At 39.4% G+C, this 21,996-nt stretch overlaps 1 protein-coding gene and 1 long non-coding RNA gene across 5 annotated transcripts in view; one reads left to right on the forward strand and one right to left on the reverse strand.

Moving 5' to 3' along the window:
- The window catches only part of ABCB7 (ATP binding cassette subfamily B member 7), a 162,246-nt gene that overhangs the window by 128,465 nt on the left and 11,785 nt on the right, over positions 1-21,996 (reverse strand). The window lies entirely within an intron of this gene.
- The window catches only part of LOC147340649 (uncharacterized), a 34,274-nt gene continuing 13,083 nt past the window's right edge, over positions 806-21,996 (forward strand). Inside the window, exons 1-2 of the long non-coding RNA XR_015159546.1 lie at positions 806-983; positions 10,387-10,518. This is a non-coding gene — a long non-coding RNA (uncharacterized LOC147340649). The remainder of the gene's footprint in view (positions 984-10,386; positions 10,519-21,996) is intronic.

Raw genomic sequence — 21,996 nt, forward strand, 5'->3', positions numbered from 1 at the left:
CAGGGTATTTATAGGGAAATAGTTAATAATATGGCCAGCAAGATAGGTGAAAATTCTTTAGGGCCTTGAAGAGCAGGCTAAGGTGTAGAGTCCACTGAAGTCCACAAGCAGGGACGTGATACTTAACAGAGTCATGTTTCAGAAAGAATAATCTGGATGTTTTTTGTGTGGGATGGGATGAAAGGATGAATGCCTAAAGGTAGTGAGGAAAGCTGTGCATAAACTTACGTAGACCTAAAACTAGGGCAGAAGTTGAGAGACTGAAAAGGAGAATAGGCCATTGCTACTACAATGAGGTATTCACCTACCTCACAGGGCTACTGTGAAGATCAAAGGATATAATAAAATATTTGAAAAGTTTATTTGCTCACTAGTGACAAACTTACAATGGTGTGGAGAGAAGAAAAGAAGACTTTAGGGAGATTTTAGAAAAAGAAGGAGGAAAAAAAATGATTAAAAGACCTAATTTTGGTAAAGACTGAGTACTAAGGAAAATAATGCCTATAAGTAAACAGAAACAGGATCTAAAATTTGTTGTCTCAGCAATATATAAATTATATACATGTAAGAACTGGAATTCAAGGGGAAAATGGAAGATAAGAAGTGAGACTGTGGGTATTTTTCTCATGTTTCTATTAGATGTGATTTTATACAGTTAAAAAGAGAAATGCATAAATAAAATAAAAAAGGAAAATTATAAGAATCACATACAGAACAGGCAACTTTGCCTCTATTATATAGTCTATTTTATAACACGGCAAGAACACACTCCACACTCCTTTGAAAAACCAACAACTTTAAGGTCACAACACTGGAGGGGGAGGAGCTAAGATGGCGGAGGAGTAGGACGGGGAGAATACTTTCTCCCCCACAAATTCATCAAAAGAACATTTAAACGCCGAGTAAATTCCACAAAACAACTTCTGAATGCTGGCAGAGGACATCAGGCACCCAGAAAAGCAACCCATTATCTTCAAAAGGAGGTAGGAAAAAATATAAAAGACAAAAAAAGAGACAAAAGAGGGAGGGACGGAGCTCCATCCCGGGAAGGGAGTCTTAAAAAGAGAGAAGTTTCCAAACACCAGGAAACCTTCTCAGTGCCGAATCTGTGCTGAGCCTTGGAAGCACAGAGGGCAACATAACAGGGAGGAAAAATAAATAAACAATTAAAACCCGCAGATTACGAGCCCTATGGTAACTCCCCCAGTGGAGAAGCAGCGCAGACGCCTGCACACGCCACTAGCAAGGGGGGGCTGGGCAGGGAGGCGTGACATGGGCTGCATCGCTTAGAGTAAGGATCTGGCCTGAATACCCTGAGCGCTATCTGAGCAAAATAATTTGGGCTAGCAAACCAGACTGTGGGATATCTACCACGCGAAAAGCCAGCCCTAACCTAAGATACTGCCAGGCCTGCACACGGAACAAAGGACTGTACAGAGATAGCCGGCTGCAGACCGTCCCCCTCTGGTGACAGGCAGCCAGAGCCGGAAGGGGGCAATCGCAGCTCCAGAGACGTTATCTACAAAACTGAAAGCAGGCTTCTTTGCTAACTAAAACTTCTTGGGGGTCTGGAAGGTCAACATCTGCCTGAGAAGGTGCGCTGGTTGTACACCTAGTTAACCAAGCGGCAGGCAGGAGATAAGTCGCAGCAGTTGTGCTCGCCAAACACATCACCTGAGCTGCTCGGACCAGGGAAGGGCACAAAACGCAGGCCCAACCGAGTCTGCACCTCTGAGGACTACCCAAGTGCCTGAACCTGAGCAGCTTAGACCTGGGAGGTGCAAGCAGCCCTGGGCCAGCTGCAGATGGTTCCCGGTGGAGCAACCTAGAGCCTAAGCAGTGTGGGCAGGGAGGCTACACGGGCCATGAGCAGGGGCAGGCCCAGTGTGGCTGAGGTACTGCGAGCACACGCCAGTGTTATTTGTTTGCAGCGTCCCTCCCTCCCCACAGCGCGACTGAACAAGTGAGCCTTAAAAAAAAAAAAGTGTCCACCACTGTCCCCTTTGTGTCAGGGCGAAAACCAGACACTGAAGAGACCAGCAAACAGAAGAAGCTGTAACAGAGGGAACCACCTTGGAAGCTACAGGCAATAGATTAAAACCCTGTGGTTAGTACTGAATACATAGGAAGGGGGCCTATAGATCTTGAGAAATATAAGTTGGACAAAGGAACTAGCCGAAAATGAACTGACCCCACAATGCCCACAACAAAATCAGAGAAATTCCTAGATATATTTTTACTATTTTACGATCTGTCTTTTTTTTTTAATTTTTAAAAAAATTTTAAGTCCTCTATTATTCCTTTAATTTTCACTTTTATAACCTATTACTTTGCAAAAAAAAAAAAGACCCTATTTTTTTTTTTAAAAAGCAAACTTCATATGTATATTTTTTATAATTTTTGTGACCTTGTTTTTATTTTCTTTTTTTATTTAACACTGTATTTTTGAAATTCCAAACTCTACTCTAGATTTTTAATTTTACCTTTTTGGTGTTGATTATCAATTTTGTACCTATTTTTTTTTTTAATAATTTTTGTGACTTTTTTCTCTCTCTCTTTCTCTTCTTCTTTTATATAACACTGTATATCTGAAATTCCAAACACTACTCTAGATTTTAAATTTATGCTTTTTAGTATTTGTTATCAATTTTGTACCTATATTTTCTTTATAATTTTTGTGACTTGGTTGGTTTTTGTTTGTTTGTTTTTTTCTCTCTTTCTTTTTCTTCTTTTTTTTAACATTGTATTTTTGACATTCCAGACTCTACTCTATATTTTTAACTTTTGCTTTTTGGTATTTGTTATCAATTTTGTACCTATATTTTCTTTACAATTTTTGCGACTTTGTTTTTTTTCTCTCTTTCCTTTCCTTATTCTTTTCTTTAACATTGTATTTTTGAAATTCCAAAATCTACTCTAGATTTTTAATTTTTGCTTTTATGTATTTGTTACCAATTTTGTACCTTTAATAACCCAATCTTCAGTACCCATTTTTCACTAGGGAGCGAGATTACTGGCTTGACTGCTCTCTCTCACTCTGGACTCTCTTTTTTCTCCACCAGGTCACCTGTGTATCCTCCCATAACCCATCTCTACTTTACCCAACTCTGTGAATTTCTGTGTGTTCCAGACGGTGGAGAACACTTAAGGAAATGATTACTGGCTGGATCTGTCTCCCTCCTTTTCATTCCCCCTTTTATCCTCCTGACCACCTCTGTCTCCTTCCTCCTTCTTTTCTCTGTATAACTCCGTGAACATCTCTGAGCAGTCCAACTGTGGAGTGCACATAAGGAAGTGATTACTGGCTAGCCCACTCTCTCCTCTATTGATTCCACCTCATCTCATTCGGGTCACCTCTAACTCCCTCCTCCCTCTTCTCTTCTCCATGTAATGCTGTGAACCTCTCTGGGTGACCCTCACGGTGGAGAAACTTTTCATCTTTAATGTAGATGTTTTATCAACGGTGCTGTATAGAAGGAGAAGTTTTGAAACTACTGTAAAAATAAGACCGATAACTGGAAGCAGGAGGCTTAAGTCCAAACCCTAACTCCAGGGAACTTCTGACTCCAGAGGAACATTAATTGACAGAAGCTCATCAAATGCCTCCATACCTACACTGAAACCAAGCACCACACAAGGGCCAACAAGTTCCAGGGCAAGACATACCAAGCAAATTCTCCAGCAACACAGGAACACAGCCCTGAGCTCCAAGATACAGGCTGCCTAAAGTCACCCCAAAACCATAGACATCACATAACTCATTACTGGACACTTCACTGCACTCCAGAGAGAAGAAATACAGCTCCACCCACCAGAACACCGACACAGGCTTCCCTAACCAAGAAACCTTGACAAGCCACCTATACAAACCCTCACACAGCGAGGAAATGCCACAATAAAGAGAACTCCACAAACTGCCAGAATATAGAAAGGACACCCCAAACTCAGCAGTTTAAACAAGATGAAGAGACAGAGGAATACCCAGCAGATAAAGGAACAGGATAAATGTCCACCAAACCAAACAAAAGAGGAAGAGAGAGGGAATCTACCTGATAAAGAATTCCGAATAATGATGGTGAAATTGATCCAAAATCTTGAAATCAAAATAGAATCACAGATAAATAGCCTGGAGACAAGGATTGAGAAGATGCAAGAAAGGTTTAACAAGGACCTAGAAGAAATAAAAAAGAGTCAATATATAATGAATAATGCAATAAATGAAATCAAAAACAATCTGGAGGCAACAAATAGTAGAATAACAGAGGCAGAAGATAGGATTAGTGAATTAGAAGATAGAATGGTAGAAATAAATGAATCAGAGAGGAAAAAAGAAAAACGAATTAAAAGAAATGAGGACAATCTCAGAGACCTCCAGGACAATATTAAATGCTACAACATTCGAATCATAGGGGTCCCAGAAGAAGAAGACAAAAAGAAAGACCATGAGAAAATACTTGAGGAGATAATAGTTGAAAACTTCTCTAAAATGGGAAAGGAAATAATCACTCAAGTCCAAGAAACCCAGAGAGTCCCAAACAGGATAAACCCAAGGCGAAACACCCCAAGACACATATTAATCAAATTAACAAAGATCAAACACAAAGAACAAATATTAAAAGCAGCAAGGGAAAAACAACGAATAACACACAAGGGAATTCCCAAAAGGATAACAGCTGATCTTTCAATAGAAACTCTTCAAGCCAGGAGGGAATGGCAAGACATACTTAAAGTGATGAAAGAAAATAACCTACAGCCCATATTATTGTACCCAGCAAGGATCTCATTCAAATATGAAGGAGAAATCAAAAGCTTTACAGACAAGCAAAAGTTGAGAGAATTCAGCAGCACCAAACCAGCTCTCCAACAAATACTAAAGGATATTCTCTAGACAGGAAACACAAAAACAGTGTATAAACTCGAACCCAAAACAATAAATAGCAACGGGATCATACTTAACAATAATTACCTTAAACGTATATGGGTTGAATGCTCCAACCAAAAGACAAAGACTGGCTGAATGGATACAAAAACAAGACCCCTACATATGCTGTCTACAAGAGACCCATCTCAAAACAGGGGACACATACAGACTGAAAGTGAAGGGCTGGAAAAAGATATTCCATGCAAATAGAGATCAAAAGAAAGCAGGGGCAGCAATACTCATATCAGATAAAATAGACTTTAAAACAAAGGCTGTGAAAAGAGACAAAGAAGGTCACTACATAATGATCAAAGGATCAATCCAAGAAAAAGATATAACAATTATAAATATATATGCACCCAACACGGGAGCACCGCAATACATAAGATAAACACTAACAAGTATGAAAGGAGAAATTAACAATAACACAATAATAGTGGGAGACTTTAATACCCCACTCACACCTATGGATAGATCAACTAAACAGAAAATTAACAAGGAAACACAAACTTTAAACGATACAATAGACCAGTTAGACCTAATTGATATCTATAGGACATTTTATCCCAAAACAATGACTTTCACCTTTTTCTCAAGCGCACATGGAACCTTCTCCAGGATAGATCACATCCTGGGCCATAAAGCTAGCCTTGGTAAATTCAAAAAAATTGAAATCATTCTAAGCATCTTTTCTGACCACAATGCAGTAAGATTAGATCTCAATTACAGGAGAAAAACTATTAAAAATTCCAACTATGGAGGCTGAACAACACGCTGCTGAATAACCAACAAATCACAGAAGAAATCAAAAAAGAAATCAAAATTTGCATAGAAACAAATGAAAACACAACAACCCAAAACCTGTGGGACACGGTAAAAGCAGTCCTAAGGGGAAAGTTCATAGCAATACAGGCATACCTCAAGAAACAAGAAAAAAGTCAAATAAATAACCTAAGTCTACACCTAAAGCAACTAGAAAAGGAAGAAATGAAGAACCCCAGTGTTAGTAGAAGGAAAGAAATCTTAAAACTTAGGGCAGAAATAAAAGCAAAAGAAACAAAAGAGACCATAGCAAAAATTAACAAAGCCAAAAGCTGGTTCTTTGAAAGGATAAATAAAATTGACAAACCTTTAGCCAGACTCATCAAGAAACAAAGGGAGAAATATCAAATCAATAAAATTAGAAATGAAAATGGAGAGATCACAACAGACAACACAGAAATACAAAGGATCATAAGAGACTACTATCAGCAATTATATGCCAATAAAATGGACAATGTGGAAGAAATGGACAAATTCTTACAAAAGTACAACTTTCTAAAACTGGACCAGGAAGAAATAGAAAATCTTAACAGACCCATCACAAGCACGGAAATTGAAACTGTAATCAAAAATCTTCCAGCAAACAAAAGCCCAGGTCCAGATGGCTTCACAGCTGAATTCTACCAAAAATTTAGAGAAGAGCTAACACCTATTCTGCTCAAACTCTTCCAGAAAATTGCAGAGGAAGGTAAACTTCCAAACTCATTCTATGAGGCCACCATCATCCTAATACCAAAACCTGACAAAGATGCCACAAAAAAAGAAAACTACAGGCCAATATCACTGATGAACACAGATGCAAAAATCCTTAACAAAATTCTAGCAATCAGAATTCAACAACACATTAAAAAGATAATACACCATGACCAAGTGGGCTTTATCCCAGGGATGCAAGGATTCTTCAATATCTGCAAATCAATCAATGTAATACACCACGTTAACAAATTGAAAAATAAAAACCATATGATTATCTCAATAGATGCAGAGAAAGCCTTTGACAAAATTCAACATCCATTTATGATAAGAACTCTCCAGAAAGCAGGAATAGAAGGAACATACCTCAACATAATAAAAGCTATATATGACAAACCCACAGCAAACATTATCCTCAATGGTGAAAAATTGAAAGCATTTCCTCCAAAGTCAGGAACAAGACAAAGGTGCCCACTTTCACCATTACTATTCAACATAGTTTTGGAAGTTTTGGCCACAGCAATCAGAGCAGAGAAAGAAATAAAAGAAATCAAAATTGGAAAAGAAGAAGTAAAACTCTCACTGTTTGCAGATGACATGATCCTCTACATAGAAAACCCTAAAGACTCCACCAGAAAATTACTAGAACTAATCAATGATTATAGTAAAGTTCCAGGATATAAAATCAACACACAGAAATCCCTTGCATTCCTATACACTAATAATGAGAAAACAGAAAGAGAAATTAAGGAAACAATTCCATTCACCGTTGCAACGAAAAGAATAAAATACTTAGGAATATATCTACCTAAAGAAACTAAAGACCTATATATAGAAAACTATAAAACACTGGTGAAAGAAATCAAAGAGGACACTAATAGATGGAGAAATATACCATGTTCATGGATTGGAAGAATCAATATAGTGAAAATGAGAATACTACCCAAAGCAATTTATAGATTCAATGCAATCCCTATCAAGCTACCAACGGCATTCTTCACAGAGCTAGAACAAATAATTTCACAATTTGTATGGAAATACAAAAATCCTCGAATAGCCAAAGCGATCTTGAGAAAGAAGACTGAAACTGGAGGAATCAACCTGCCTGACTTCAGGCTCTACTACAAAGCCACAGTCATCAAGACAGTATGGTACTGGCACAAAGACAGAAATATAGATCAATGGAATAAAATAGAAAGCTCAGAGATAAATCCATGCACATATGGACACCTTATCTTTGACAAAGGAGGCAAGAATATACAATGGATTAAAGACAATCTCTTTAACAAGTGGTGCTGGGAAAACTGAACAACCACTTGTAAAAGAATGAAACTAGAACACTTTCTAACACCATACACAAAAATAAACTCAAAATGGATTAAAGATCTCAACGTAAGACCAGAAACTATAAAACTCCTAGAGGAGAACATAGGCAAAACACTCTGCGACATACATCACAGCAGGATCCTCTATGATCCACCTCCCAGAATATTGGAAATAAAAGCAAAAATAAACAAATGGGACCTAATTAAAGTTAAAAGCTTCTGCACAACAAAGGAAACTAAAAGCAAGGTGAAAAGACAGCCTTCAGAATGGGAGAAAATAATAGCAAATGAAACAACTGACAAACATCTAATCTCAAAAATATACAAGCAACTCCTACAGCTCAATTCCAGAAAAATAAATCACCCAATCAAAAAATGGGCCAAAGAACTAAATAGACATTTCTCCAAAGAAGACATACAGATGGCTAACAAACACATGAAAAGATGCTCAACATCACTCATTATCAGAGAAATGCAAATCAAAACCACTGTGAGGTACCATTTCACGCCAGTCAGAATGGCTGTGATCCAAAAGTCTACAAGTAATAAATGCTGGAGAGGATGTGGAGAAAAGGGAACCCTCTTACATTGTTGGTGGGAATGCAAACTAGTACAGCCACTATGGAGAACAGTGTGGAGATTCCTTAAAAAACTGGAAATAGAACTGCCTTATGATCCAGCAACCCCACTGCTGGGCATACACACTGAGGAAACCAGAATTGAAAGAGACACGTGTACCCTAGTGTTCATCGCAGCACTGTTTATAATAGCCAGGACATCGAAGCAACCTAGATGTCCATCAGCAGATGAATGGATAAGAAAGCTGTGGTACATATACACAATGGAGTATTACTCACCCATTAAAAAGAATACATTTGAATCAGTTCTAATGAGGTGGATGAAACTGGAGCCTATTATACAGAGTGAAGTATGCCAGAAAGAAAAACACCAATGTAGTATACTAACGCATATATATGGAATTCAGAAAGATGGTAACAATAACCCTGTATATGAGACAGCAAAAGAGACACTTTTGGACTCTGTGGGAGAGGGAGAGGGTGGGATGATTTGGGAGAAAGGCATTGAAATATGTATAATATCATGTATGAAATGAGTCGCCAGTCCAGGTTCAATGCACAATACTGGATGCTTGGGGCTGGTGCACTGGGAAGACCCAGAGGGATGGTATGAGGAGGGAGGAGGGAGGAGGATTCAGGATGGGGAACACATGTATGCCTGTGGCGGATTCATTTCGATATATGGCAGAACCAATACAATATTGTAAATTTAAAAAAAAAAAAAAGATCACAACACTGAATATCAATGTATTACTGTATCTTCAATTTAATAAAAACAGGTTTTTATGCATCTGCATTTTCCTAGAGGGGAAGTTCATAGCCTTTATTAGATTCTCAAAGGACCTATTGCTCTAAATAAAAGTTTAGAACCATTATTATGAACTTTTATTCCCCCTACTATTAATTACCAATTCAAATCAGTATGTCAATGGTTTAGAGAATGTTATTTATTCAACTATTTCAGAATGAGGGGTCCTCTGAATTCCTCTTCTCAATCCCCAGTGCCACTTCTGCAAGTGGCAGAAGACCTTTGGACCTAGAAAGGTTTTAAGACGTTTTTATTTCCACTCCTATCATTCACAGCCCATGTTTAAGCTTCATCTTTTGTGTGTGTGTGTAGTTCAAAAAAAAGTATTTTTATTTTTTTAAATTTTTTTATTATTATTTTTTTTTACTTTACAATATTGTATTGGTTTTGCCATACATCAACATGCATCCACCACGGGTGTACACGTGTTCCCCATCCTGAACCCCCCTCCCACCTCCCTCCCCATACCATCCCTCTGGGTCATCCCAGTGCACCAGCCCCAAGCATCCTCTATCCTGCATCGAACCTGGACTGGCGATTCGCTTCTTATATGATATTATACATGTTTTAATGCCATTCTCCCAAATCATCCCCCCCTCCCTCTCCCACAGAGCCCAAAAGACTGTTCTATACATCTGTGTCTCTTTTGCTGTCTCGCATACAGGGTTGTCATTACCATCTTTCTAGATTCCATATATATGCGTTATTTTATAAAAATTTTTATAGAAATGCTGCTATTCTCCACCACTTCCTTAGAACCTTTTCTACTTTCCCAGATGATTTTAGAACCTAGCTTACTTTTCCTCCACTCTAATTCCACCTCCCCAACACTGGAAAATACTACACTCAGCATCAATCTCAGTTCTCCTACTCCTATACTTAGATCAATAAGTAGTATCAGAAGAGATAGAATACAGTTTTACCCCATCAAAAATTCATGTGAACTTCAATGTAGCCTATGTTGTTCCTAGAAAACTACTACCAGTAATAAACTGGGCTCACAAAGTAGAGGTAGTATATATTCAAAGGGATCAGTCAGTCAGTTCAGTCACTCATCAGCTCCTTGTCACCAGCAGAAAACCTTTTGTAAAATGAGTGTTTGATTGCATTAAACTCCCTCTTCACCAATCTTACATATTGACCTTCCTCCATTGCCTCTTTGGAGCAGTTTCTCAGAGCTATCTGAGGTGCTGTCTCCCAAGCTCTTGTCCTCATTTGTGCATCTTTTTTTGTCGACAGTTATGGCGACTGATGAAGGGACCCACAGTGGACTTTCCTCTTTCACCTGAACTCCATGAGGAATCAGAGCTTTGGTACCAGCAGCAGCCTCTTGCACCCATCTGATGCCCCAGGGAGTGCAGACGAATTTGGGTAAGACTCGCCTGGTTCTCAGATCTCCCATATTAGTTGAAAACCTTAATTTTACTTGGTGGTGGAGCAGGTTACCTATCCCCTCCCAGGCAAAAGATACTTGCAGGGGAAGGGCAGATGAAATATACCAGGGCATACCTACTCAAGGTCCACATGCAAAGTGGGGCTTGGAGTGGGGATCAGTTGAAATATACTGAGAAATACCTGTGTAACTGAAAGATACTTGGTGGGAAGGGTCTGGATGAAAGAACACGGGGGTGGGGGAGTGCTGGTTCAAAGATACCAGGGAATACCCACCCAGTGGAAAGGTACTGAGGGGGAGGCGCTAGTTGAAAGATACCAAGGTTGCTCAGTTGGAGGAGACTGAATGGTCTGTGCTGAGTAGTTTGCATGCCAGGTAAGAGACTGATGTAATGCTTTTCCTCAGTTTGGCTGCATTAATAGAATTTGTCAGGATAAAAGTGAAAGGTGAATTTTATCCATGACAAATTCAATTTAAAATGCGAAATAGATCCTCTCAAATACAGAAACAAGGGGCATCAGAAAGCAGCTTCTAACACTCCAGCCAGGGTTAATGAAGTGAAAGTTGCTCAGTCGTGTCTGACTGTTTGTGACCCCACGGACTTAGAACTTGGTTCTACGTTCATGGAATTCTCCAGGCCAGAATACTGGAATGGGTAGCCTTTCCCTTCTTCAGGGGATCTTCCTGACCCAGGAATAAAACCGGGGTGTCCTGCATTGAAGGCAGATTCTTTACCAACTGAGCTATCAGGGAATCCCAGCATTATGTGCATACAAAACTTATACTTGCAAGTACCTAGTTAATTGGGGAAATTATACTAAAGGAAATCTCAACCTAAAATGTCCAAATTGGGATTCTTATGATATTCCAAGGAGAAGGAAACGGCAACCCACTCCAGTGTTCTTGCCTGGAGAATCCCAGGGACAGAGGAGCCTGGTGGGCTGCCATCTATGGGGTCGCATGGAGTTGGACACAACTGAAGCGACTTAGCAGCAGCAGCATGATATTCCAAAATTGCTATTTTTACAGGCACCATTAGAAAAAGCCAGCTGTAAGATCAAACAGACTGAATGGATTGCTTACTTTGCTATCTAGAAGGTTCTGAAAGAGGAAACAACACAGTAACTTCTTTTCAGGAAACCAAGAAGAAATTGCTTGAAACTACACTGGAGCTAAAAAAGGCCACTAACTCTGCCAGGTCACAGGTGTAGTGGGACTGGGAACTCACATTTGGGGAATTTATGCCATTTGGTTTTTGGCTTCTGGGCATCTCTTTGCCATCCTCTTGGGGAACTATCATTTGGCTTTTGGTTTCTGGGCATCACTTTGCTGTTTCTTCTGTTAGGCTTTTGACTTTGGGGCATCTCTTTGTCTTTTGTTTTATTTGGAGTGATGTAGGAGACAGGACGGAGAAGGCAATGGCACCCCACTCCAGTACTCTTGCCTGGAAAATCCCATGGACAGAGGAGCCTGGTAGGCTGCAGTCCATGAGGTCACGAATAGTCGGACACGACTGAGCAACTTCACTTTCACTTTTCACTTTCATGCATTGGAGAAGGAAATGGCAACCCACTCCAGTGTTCTTGCCTGGAGAATCCTAGGGACGGGGGAGCCTGGTGGGCTTCCATCTATGGGGTCGCACAGAGTCGGACATGACTGCAGTGACTTAGCAGCAGCAGCAGCAGCAGACAGGAAGAATAAAAGAAAAGCAGGCCATGGGAAGGGCCACAAAAGAAATTTATAATTATTGATAAACTGGATGTTATATGGCATGAGACTCTTGGAACAAGTCCAGAGGGAACAGTTCATTATCTTGAAAACAAGATATGATTCTGGAGTCGGTAAACCTATCCCAGACTGTTTCTCAACTGGCGTCTCAGAGTCACATGTTTTACGTATCTGGTGGAAAATCTATAGATAAGAATATCAGTCTTAGTTACTGATTTGTTACTGTTTCCTAATTGCTCAATGGTTAATGATCATTTTGTTCTTTGGCCCTGAAAGCCACATGAGTTATAGTTTAACTCCCCATATATTCTTTCATTCATGGCTGAAAGTATAATAAAGCTGGCTTGGATTCAGTTTCAGCACCTTCACCTTGGAGCATTGTTGGTCCCCTGATCCTCGCTTTTCTCTGAATTCTTGTGTCTCGTTTCTCATTCTCTCACCATACTGCACTTTCGCCTGTTTGTTGAGCTTGTCTCGACAGAGTGTGACTTCTGGTGGTAAGGTACTGGTTTGGTTTGGTTACTTTCGTTTGAGTGTACAGATATCAGGTACAAATTGCTCAAGATAAAATGGAAGCACTTCCTGTAAGGTTCCACACCACACCCGGGACCTCTTTGGGAACAATTTTAAATGACTGGTCAACCTATAGCTATGATCGCATGACAAAGAAAAATCGCCTAAAATTATCAGACCTTTATTGCCACAGGATGGGAAAATGGACTAAAGTTCCCTTATGTCCAGGTTCTCCTATAATCAACAGTCTAGGGCTGCTCAAACTAAGACTTCCACTTGCCCATAGGGGCAATCCCTGCTGGGACCAGGGTAGACCCTTACTCTCAAGGACAATTTGAGCACTATCTGGCCTAAATTTTGGTTATGAAACTATGACTACAGAAAAATAAAGATGATTTTTGACAGTGTGGTCACAATATTCTTTAGACTCCAGAGAAAGCTTGAAAGAAAAATTATCTCTTTAAAACTTCTGCCCTAAGAGAATAACTCCTATTATACCTTGAGGACCAGAGCTCTCTGAATCACTTATCTTATTTAGACCATCTCTGAATTCCTTAGACTGAAGGAAAAAAAGGGAACAAAGCCTTTTTAAAATTTTCCTATTCCAGCTGTTATTTACAATTCAGTTCAGTTGCTCAGTCATGCCCAACTCGTTGCGACCCCATGGACTACAGTATGCCAGGCTTCCCCGTCCATCACCAACTCCCAGAGCTTGCTCAAACGCATGTCCGTCAAGTCAGTGATGCCATCCAACCGTCTCATTATTTACAATTAGTGGGTTTTATATTGTGATACGTGATTTATGACTAAGTTTACAAGATGAAGCTCGATCTTGCAGTGTGCCTGCCAGGATATGTGTATGTCTCAGTATGTGTTTTTGTCTTTGGATAATATTGCTGAGGTTAATTTGTAAATGAGTTCTAATAATCTTATTGGCCTAAAGAAAAGTAAGCAGTTACAAACCAAACAACTCTAAATACAAGAGAAAACAATGTAAATGAGTTTTAGATTCAGGTGAACTGGGAAATATTCAGTATTAAATGAATAACTTATTAATGTTTATTTGCTGATCTAACTAATATAGACAGGTCTAAGAATTATTAACATTTTTAAGCACAGTATTTTCATTGTGCCTAGGTTTAATATACAAATATGTCAGCAAGGAAAGTAACTCAAGTGAAGAAACTTTTAAGGAAAGAAAATGTAAATGATATAAGAGCTTTGAGATAAACTCTATTAAGAATAATTACACTTTAGGAATGTTTGTCTAAAATACTCTGTCCAGATTTTGGTAGCCTCAATTTCTAGTGGTGTGGTAAACTAAGTGATGAAAGTTTATTGAATAGCTAGGTTATTTCCAAACAAAATAAGATTCTGAAACAGTGACTACTGAAAACGAATTTCCTCTTACAGAGAAACTAAAGAGATTTTGGACTATTAATGAATAATGTTTGGTGCCATCCTGAGACGTTTCCTATAAGAAAGCAAATGAGTTTTTTGTTGTTGTTGTTGTTGTTGTTTTTAGAAATTATCACTGGCAGGGCAGTCCCAAGATGGCAGAGGAATAGGTCAGGGAGACCACTTTTTCCCCCACAAATACATCAAAAGATCATTGCAAGTGCAGCAACTCCCACAGGACAACTTCTAAATGCTGGCAGAGGATCCCAGAAAGGCAAACCAATCCCCTCAGAATGAGGTAGGGCAAAGGATGAAGACAGAAAGGGAGACAAAGGATTTCAGGACAGAGGTCCATCCTGGGGAGGGAGTCATGAAGGAGAAGTTTCCAAACAATAGGAAACCCTTTCACAGGCAGGGTCAGTGGGGAACTTAGGAACCACAGAGAGAAGCATAACTGAGAAACTTCACCACAGAAATTGTGCCAAATGGCAATTAACAGTTGAGAAGTGACTCACACACTCATGTCCACCCATATCAAGTGGGGTCTGCGTATGGAGGCGTGGGCTGCATTGTCGGTCCTCAGGGAAAGGACCAGGGTTGAATGCCATGAGAACACTCAGAGGGGGCTAATGTGACATACCACAGACAGAAAGGGGAAAACCGTGGGATCACCAGAGAAACAAAGGACCATTACCAAAGGAAGGCTCTAACACCACACTCTGACTCCTGGCACGCTCACAAAACAAAGGATCACACCCTAGTGAATACTGAAGTGGGGAAAGCTGGCTGCCATTTACGGCCTCAGAGGCAGAGAGGCAGGCGCACAACAGCCAGAGGCAGAAGGCAAGGGGTGGCTGCAATCTCAGCCCCAGAGATGGCATCTGCCACCAAGCTGTAAGCAGATCGCTAGTTGCTACCCATGTCTTCCCGGGATCTTGGACAGCTCAGATCTACCAGGAGTCAGGAGTGTCACAACCTAAGACCAGCTCCTCTGAGGAGACACATGGTCCACCTGGGACTATGCCCTTGCAGCTCACCCGGGAGCCCAAGTGGCTTTTCACTGGGAGGTGCATGCTCACCTTGGGCTGTGGCAACGCCCATGTGCTTCAGTCACTGCGAGTGCTCCACACATACGCCAGTGGTGTTTGCAGTGTCCCTCCCTCTCCAGAGCACAACTGAGAATTAATCTCCAAAATATTCAAGCAGCTCATGCAGCTCAATACCAGTAAAGTAAAGAACCCAATCTGGAGAAGGCGATGGCACCCCACTCCAGTACTCTTGCCTGGAAAATCCCATGGACAGAGGAACCTGGTGGGCTGCAGTCCATGGGGTCGCTAAGAGTCGGACACGACTGAGCGACTTCACTTTCACTTTTCACTTTCATGCACTGGAGAAGGAAATGGCAACCCACTCCAGTGTTCTTGCCTGGAGAATCCCAAGGACGGCAGAGCCTGGTGGGCTGCCGTCTACGGGGTCGCAGAGTTGGACATGACTGAAGCGACTTAGCAGCAGCAGCAGCAAAGAACCCAATCAAAAAGGGGCCAGAAGACCTAAACAGACATTTCACTAAAGACGACATCCAGATGGCTAATAATCACATGAAAAGATGCTCAAAATTACTTATTAGAGAAATGGAAATCAAAACCACAATGAGGTATCATCTCACACTGGTAAGAATGGTCATCATCAAAAAGTCTACAAACAATAAATTCTGGAGAGGGTGTGGAGAAAAGGGAACCCTTTAGCACTGTTGGTGAGAATGTAAATTGATATAGCCACTATGGAGAACAGTATGGAGATTCCTTAAAACACTAGGAAGAAAAAAAATCTTATGACCCAGAAATCCCACTACTGGGCATATAACCTGAGGAAACCACAACTGAAAAAGACACATGCACCCCAAAGTTTATTGCAGCTCTATCAATAGCTAGGACATGGAAGCAACCTAGATGTCCATCAGGCAATGAACAGATAAGAAAGTTTTTATACCTATACACAATGGAATATTACTCAGCTATAAAAGGGAATGCATTTGAGTCAGCTCTAATGAGGTGGATGAACCTAGAGCCTGTTATAGAGTGAAGTAAGAGAAAGACAGATACCATATGTTAATGCATATATACAGAATCTAGAAAGTTGGTACCAACATCAACCATATTGATGTATGACAAAAACCTATGCTTTACAATATTGTAAAGCAATTATCCTCCAATTAAACAAATGTTTTAAAAAAGAAATTATCACTGGTATTTATGTTCACCAATCTACAGAATGCTAATATAAATGACAATTCATGGTTGCTTAAGGAAAGTAGGATGTGTCTTTTCAGTATGGCATGAGGAATGGAATTGCATTTATGAAGGGAAAAGGAAGTAGGTGTGACTTACACTTGGCTGTTTCAGGAGGGGAAAGCAAACTAATGGAGTAATGGGTACAGAAAGTAATAGTTTTTGTGGAAAGTGGACCCTGAGAAAAGAGTTCCGTGCATGGTCAGTATTAAGTTTAATAGCATTTGCTACTGATCAAGAGAATAAATACACCTAATTTCACAAGACACGGTAATATATACCCCAGTTGTTGTTAGTTGGGGCTATGATACTGTAATAATATTTTTTAAAATTTATATCCAGAGAGGAAGTTATTCATGATGGTTTTGTGCCAGCTGTTTTTAGGGTTTTGGATCACATTATAGATATTTAGAACTATTATCCTGTGACTTATGTAGGAAACCTAATATGCTGAGTATCTGGCACTTGAAATCCTGTTTTTATTGCTGGAGGTCCACATCTGTGGTTGACCTCTGTTGTTTTAAAAAATAAACGAAAATTTAAAACTCTGAAAAAATAAATGTAATTAAGTTTGCTTTTAAATGAATTTAAAAGTAAGCTGGTATAAAAACTTGAATTTGGGTTTTCTACCTGTTAATAAGAGTACACACTTTCTTCAGATGGTGAACTGCCTTTGATAATAGATTTACATTTCTTTTCCTCTTAAATGATCTGTTCTGTATTTACTTTTGCAATCCTTTATTGTTACGTTGGCTAAGTGAATAGCTATTGTTTCAGAATGACCTATGATCCTATCTGACTGAGTGTTCTAAACGCTTTGGATATTTATTGACAAAACTTCCTAAATCAAATTCTAATGAAGCACTTTTGAATTCTAGCTAACTTTGGGATGTTTCAGAGGGCCCCTGAAACATCCCAGAGAGATTAAACCAATTAGGTTCATTTGGTATGTTGAATTACATGGGAAGTATTGTCAAATGAGTAATAAATCTCAGGTTATATTAGACAGTAAATGTTACTGATATCCTAGAAATTATATGGAGTTCCTAAAATTCTGATATGTCCTGGTAAAAGTTTTGTCACAGCACTAACCAACTTTCAAAATACTGCTTCCTTTTCAAGAAGATTTACAGAAAGGACTTTTGGATAAATTCAAGTTTCTGAACTGGGTAAGGCATTAAAGGATTCTCAAGGGAAACCTGAGGGCTTCACAAAGATTAACAAAAGGACTGAATGAACTGGTGAATATGCTTATAACTTTTATGGCTTCTACCTGAAAAGTTACTGATTTGAATCTGTGTTTTCCAGGTATAAGGAAACCTTCCCCTCAAACTGATTACGACTTACAGCAATTTGGTAAAATGATATTTTTGTAAGCAAAATTGAAACACTATATTTTCTCTCTATCTGATCCCTCCAGAGATTGGAAACTCTTAGGTTTCCTGTACCTTTATCAGATAACTTAGGAAGGCTATCTCACTAACAGGTACAGAAAGCTCAAGAAACTTTGGAGACCTTGAGAAGGGAGGAATTCACCTAGATCTGTCAAGCAAAATCTGTGATAAGCCTTTGGTGTGACTTTCCTAGCCCTGAGAGGATTTAAAAAAAAAAAAAAAAAACAAGTTCAGTCTGAGATTCTTTTTAATTAATTTATTTTAATTGGAGGATAATTACTTTACAATATTGTGATGGTTTTTACCATACATCGACCAACATGAATCAACCATGGGTGCATATGTGTCCCCCCATCCTGAACGCCCCTCCCATCTCCCTCCCCACCCCATCCCTCTGGGTTGTCCCAGAGCACCAGCTTTGAGTGCCCTGCTTCATGCTTGCACTGGCCATCTATTTTACATATGGTAGTACATGTTTCAAGCTACTCTCTAGAATCATCCCATCCTCGCCTTCTCCCACAGAGTCCAAAAGTCTGTTCTTTACATCTGTCTCTTTTGCTGCCTTGCATATAGGATCATCATTACCATTTTTCTAATTCCATATATATGCGTTAATATACTGTATTGGTGTTTCTCTTTCTGACTGTATAATAGGCTCGTTTCATCCACCTCATTAGAACAGACTCAAATGCGCTTCTTTTTATAGCTGAGTAATATTCCATTGTGTATATGTACCACAACGTCTTTATCCATTTGTTGGCCAGTGGACATCTAGGTTGCTTCCACGTCCTAGCTATTGTAAACGGTACTGCAATGAACATTGGAGTACGTGTGTCTCTTTCAATTCTGGTTTTCTCGGCATGTATGCTCAGCAGTGGGATTGCTATGTTGTATGGCAGTTCTATTTCCAGTTTTTTAAAGAATCTCCACACTGTACTCCCTTGTGGCAGTACCAGTTTGCATTCCCACCAGCAGTGTAGAGAGTTTCCTTTCCTCCACACCCTCTCCAGCATTTATTGTTTGTAGACTTTTTGATGGCAGCCATTCTGATCAGCATGAGATGATACTTCATTGTGGTTTGATTTGCATTTCTCTAACAATGAGTGTTGTTGAGCATCTTCTCATGTGTTTATTAGCCATCTGTATGTCTTTTTTGGAGGAACGTTTGTTTCCTTCTTTGGCACACTTTTTGATTGGGCTGTTCTTTTTTCTGGTATTGAGCTGCATGAGCTGCCTGAATATTTTCGATACTAAGTCTTTGTCAGTTGCTTCATTTGCTATTATCTTGTCCCATCCTATAAGGCTACCTTTTCATCTTGCTTATAGTTTCCTTTGTTGTGTAAAAGCTTTTAAGTTTAATTAGGTCCCATTTGTTTATTTTTGCTTTTACTTCCATTACTCATGGAGGAGAGTTATAGAGGATCTTGCTGTGATTTATGTCAGAGAGTGTTCTGCCTATGTTTCCCTCTAAGAGTTTTATAGTTTCTGTTCCTACATTTAGATCTTTAATCCATTTTGAGTTTGTTTTTGTGTATGGAGTTAGAAAGTGTTCTAGTTTCATTCTTTTACACATGGTTGACCAGTTTTCCCAGCACCACTTGTTAAAGAGACTGTCTTTTCTTCATTGTATATTTTTGCCTCCTTTGTCAAAGATAAGGTATCCACAGACTATAAAAGTTTTAGCAAAGCAAAAAAAGGAAGTCTGTGATCAATTATGGTTATAAAATCATTAGGCAAAGTTTACTGAACCCAGATTTATTTCACAAACAAACTAGTTTTAATTTGGTTATATCTGGTAAAAACAATGATAATTTTAGGTAGAAAAAGCTGTTTCAATTAACATTAAATTCCAATTAATGGAGGTCTGTATCTGCTAAGACTCATTTCCTGGATAGTTCTTTGCTGTTATGGTATATTAACATAAAACTTAATTGACTTATTAAAGGACATCCTAAGTTTGTTTTTGAAGTTTATCTCAGCAATCTATCTTTGGATGAAGACCAAATGCCTCACAACCTGCAACTAGGACTAGAAAATGACATAATTTAAGGGACTGTCTCCAACCCGGATGGAAAGATTTTTTATCAAGTATTCTTAACTACCTCATGCACAGTGAAACTGAAGGGAAACGGATTCTTGGGTTTATATTTCACACTTAAAAAGGGCCCAGACACAAAACTGGACTGTAGAAGAGGACTGCTGATCTCAAACTCACTTTAAAATCACACTTGAATAGAGGAGGAGCTACACTCACACCAGGACGAGAAGACAACAACATCAGAAGTAGAGAGCTTGCCCAAAATGCTGGCCTTGATTCATATGATCATTTATAATGTTTTCTTGACTTCTTGGACCTTTGCTTATAAATCAAATATTTTCTATCATGGACATGAGACTGCTGCTGCTGCTGCTAAGTCGCTTCAGTCGTGTCCGACTCTGTGTGACCCCATAGACGGCAGCCCACCAGGCTCCCCCATCCCTGGGATTCTCCAGGCAAAAACACTGGAGTGGGTTGCCATTTCCTTCCTCAATGCAGGAAAGTGAAAAGTGAAAGTGAAGTCGCTCAGTCGTGTCCGACTAGCGACCCCATGGGCTGCAGCCTACGAGGCTCCTCCATTCATGGGATTTTCCAGGCAAGAGTACTGGAGTGAGATGCCATTACCTTCTCTTGGACATAAGACTATGCTAGTTTTAAAACTCAATCCAATTACTGGGTTTATGGCCAATTACATATGTCTAGTACTTCTGGGTTACCTTGGTGGATTTCCCCCCTTCAAAGCTCTGACTGGACTGCCCCTAGGAAATTTATTTTAGAAGACAGTTCAATCCTGTTCTGTCTACTTATGATATTACTAGACAGCATCCTGTCACCTGGCCAATTAATAATATCTGCTCTGACCCTGGCCATAGATTTAAGTTTTCTCTTAGGGTCAGTCAAAGTCAATCAGAGCAACAAGCTAAGTCTCAATCAAAAACTGTAACTTCTCACCTACTAAAAGGAAAACACTCACAATTATAGGATAAATCCACATAGTTAACACCAGGCAATGGTCATTTAAGTTTAAAAGCTCTTCTATGTTGGAAACAATGAAATCATACTAAGAATGATCAAGTTAGTAACATTATGAAACTAGGCTGGTGCCTTATTACCTTAGAGACAGTGATGGGTATGGAACTGACAAGGTCAGGCGATCAGGGATTCACTGGATTGCATCTAATGGAACTTGGTGGATTGTGGTACTAATTTATGGCCTTGGCTTCTACTGGGATAGATAGGAAGGTGTAGTTTGGGATTTCCCTGAACTCAAGGTTATATACAAAACAAATCAGAGGTAACCCCAGATAATCTACCACTGATACGAGTCTGATGAGTCAAGAGATCTGTATTCTATCGGTATGACCATTTAGCAGCTATTTTTTGTGCCTTCAATAGGACTGGAAAATGTAATTGACCACACTGAAGCCTTAACAACTTTCACTCAACAAGCTTTAAACAATAGTAACCAGGCTATTAGCCTACTGAACTCTGAGGTCTCTATGATAAGGAAGGCAATGCTACAAAACTGCATGGCCCTTGACATCCTTACAGCATCTTAGGGAGGCACCTGTGCCATAATTCAAACTGAATGCTGTGTTTTCATACCTGATGAATCCTCTAGGATTCAAATGTAACACATTTGATGAACCACATGAAAAACCAGATCTCTGCCTTGAGTGACCCTTTCCCTAGTCTTGATCATCTTTTAAAAAAAACTTGTTTGGTGTGGGAGGCTCATGACTGAAACATTTCCTTATAATTCCATTAATGTTATTAATTATATTATTTGTATCTTGCCTGTTTTACAAGATAATATATATACTGACTCTTGTATTACCAAGTGTATAATTGAGCCTCTAACAAAAATGATGATGACTAGACTTGAGGCAGTCAATCAAATCTTTAGCCCAATATGTGATCAATGATTGTAACAGTGTAGCTTTAGATATGGGAGGATGTAATGAGAGGGAATATTTTCCTGAATCATAACTAGAAGACAGGTGTCCAGAGATCTTTGACTATTAAAACCTGGTCCAGTAATATCACATTGAGTGACCTATCAGCAAAATCTTCTCAAGAACTAGGAATGAGCCTTGC

Source organism: Bos grunniens, chromosome X (assembly GCF_055505025.1).
Source record: "Bos grunniens cultivar Pamir isolate PY7600 chromosome X, Bosgru_T2T1.0, whole genome shotgun sequence".
Taxonomy (NCBI): domain Eukaryota; kingdom Metazoa; phylum Chordata; class Mammalia; order Artiodactyla; family Bovidae; genus Bos; species Bos grunniens.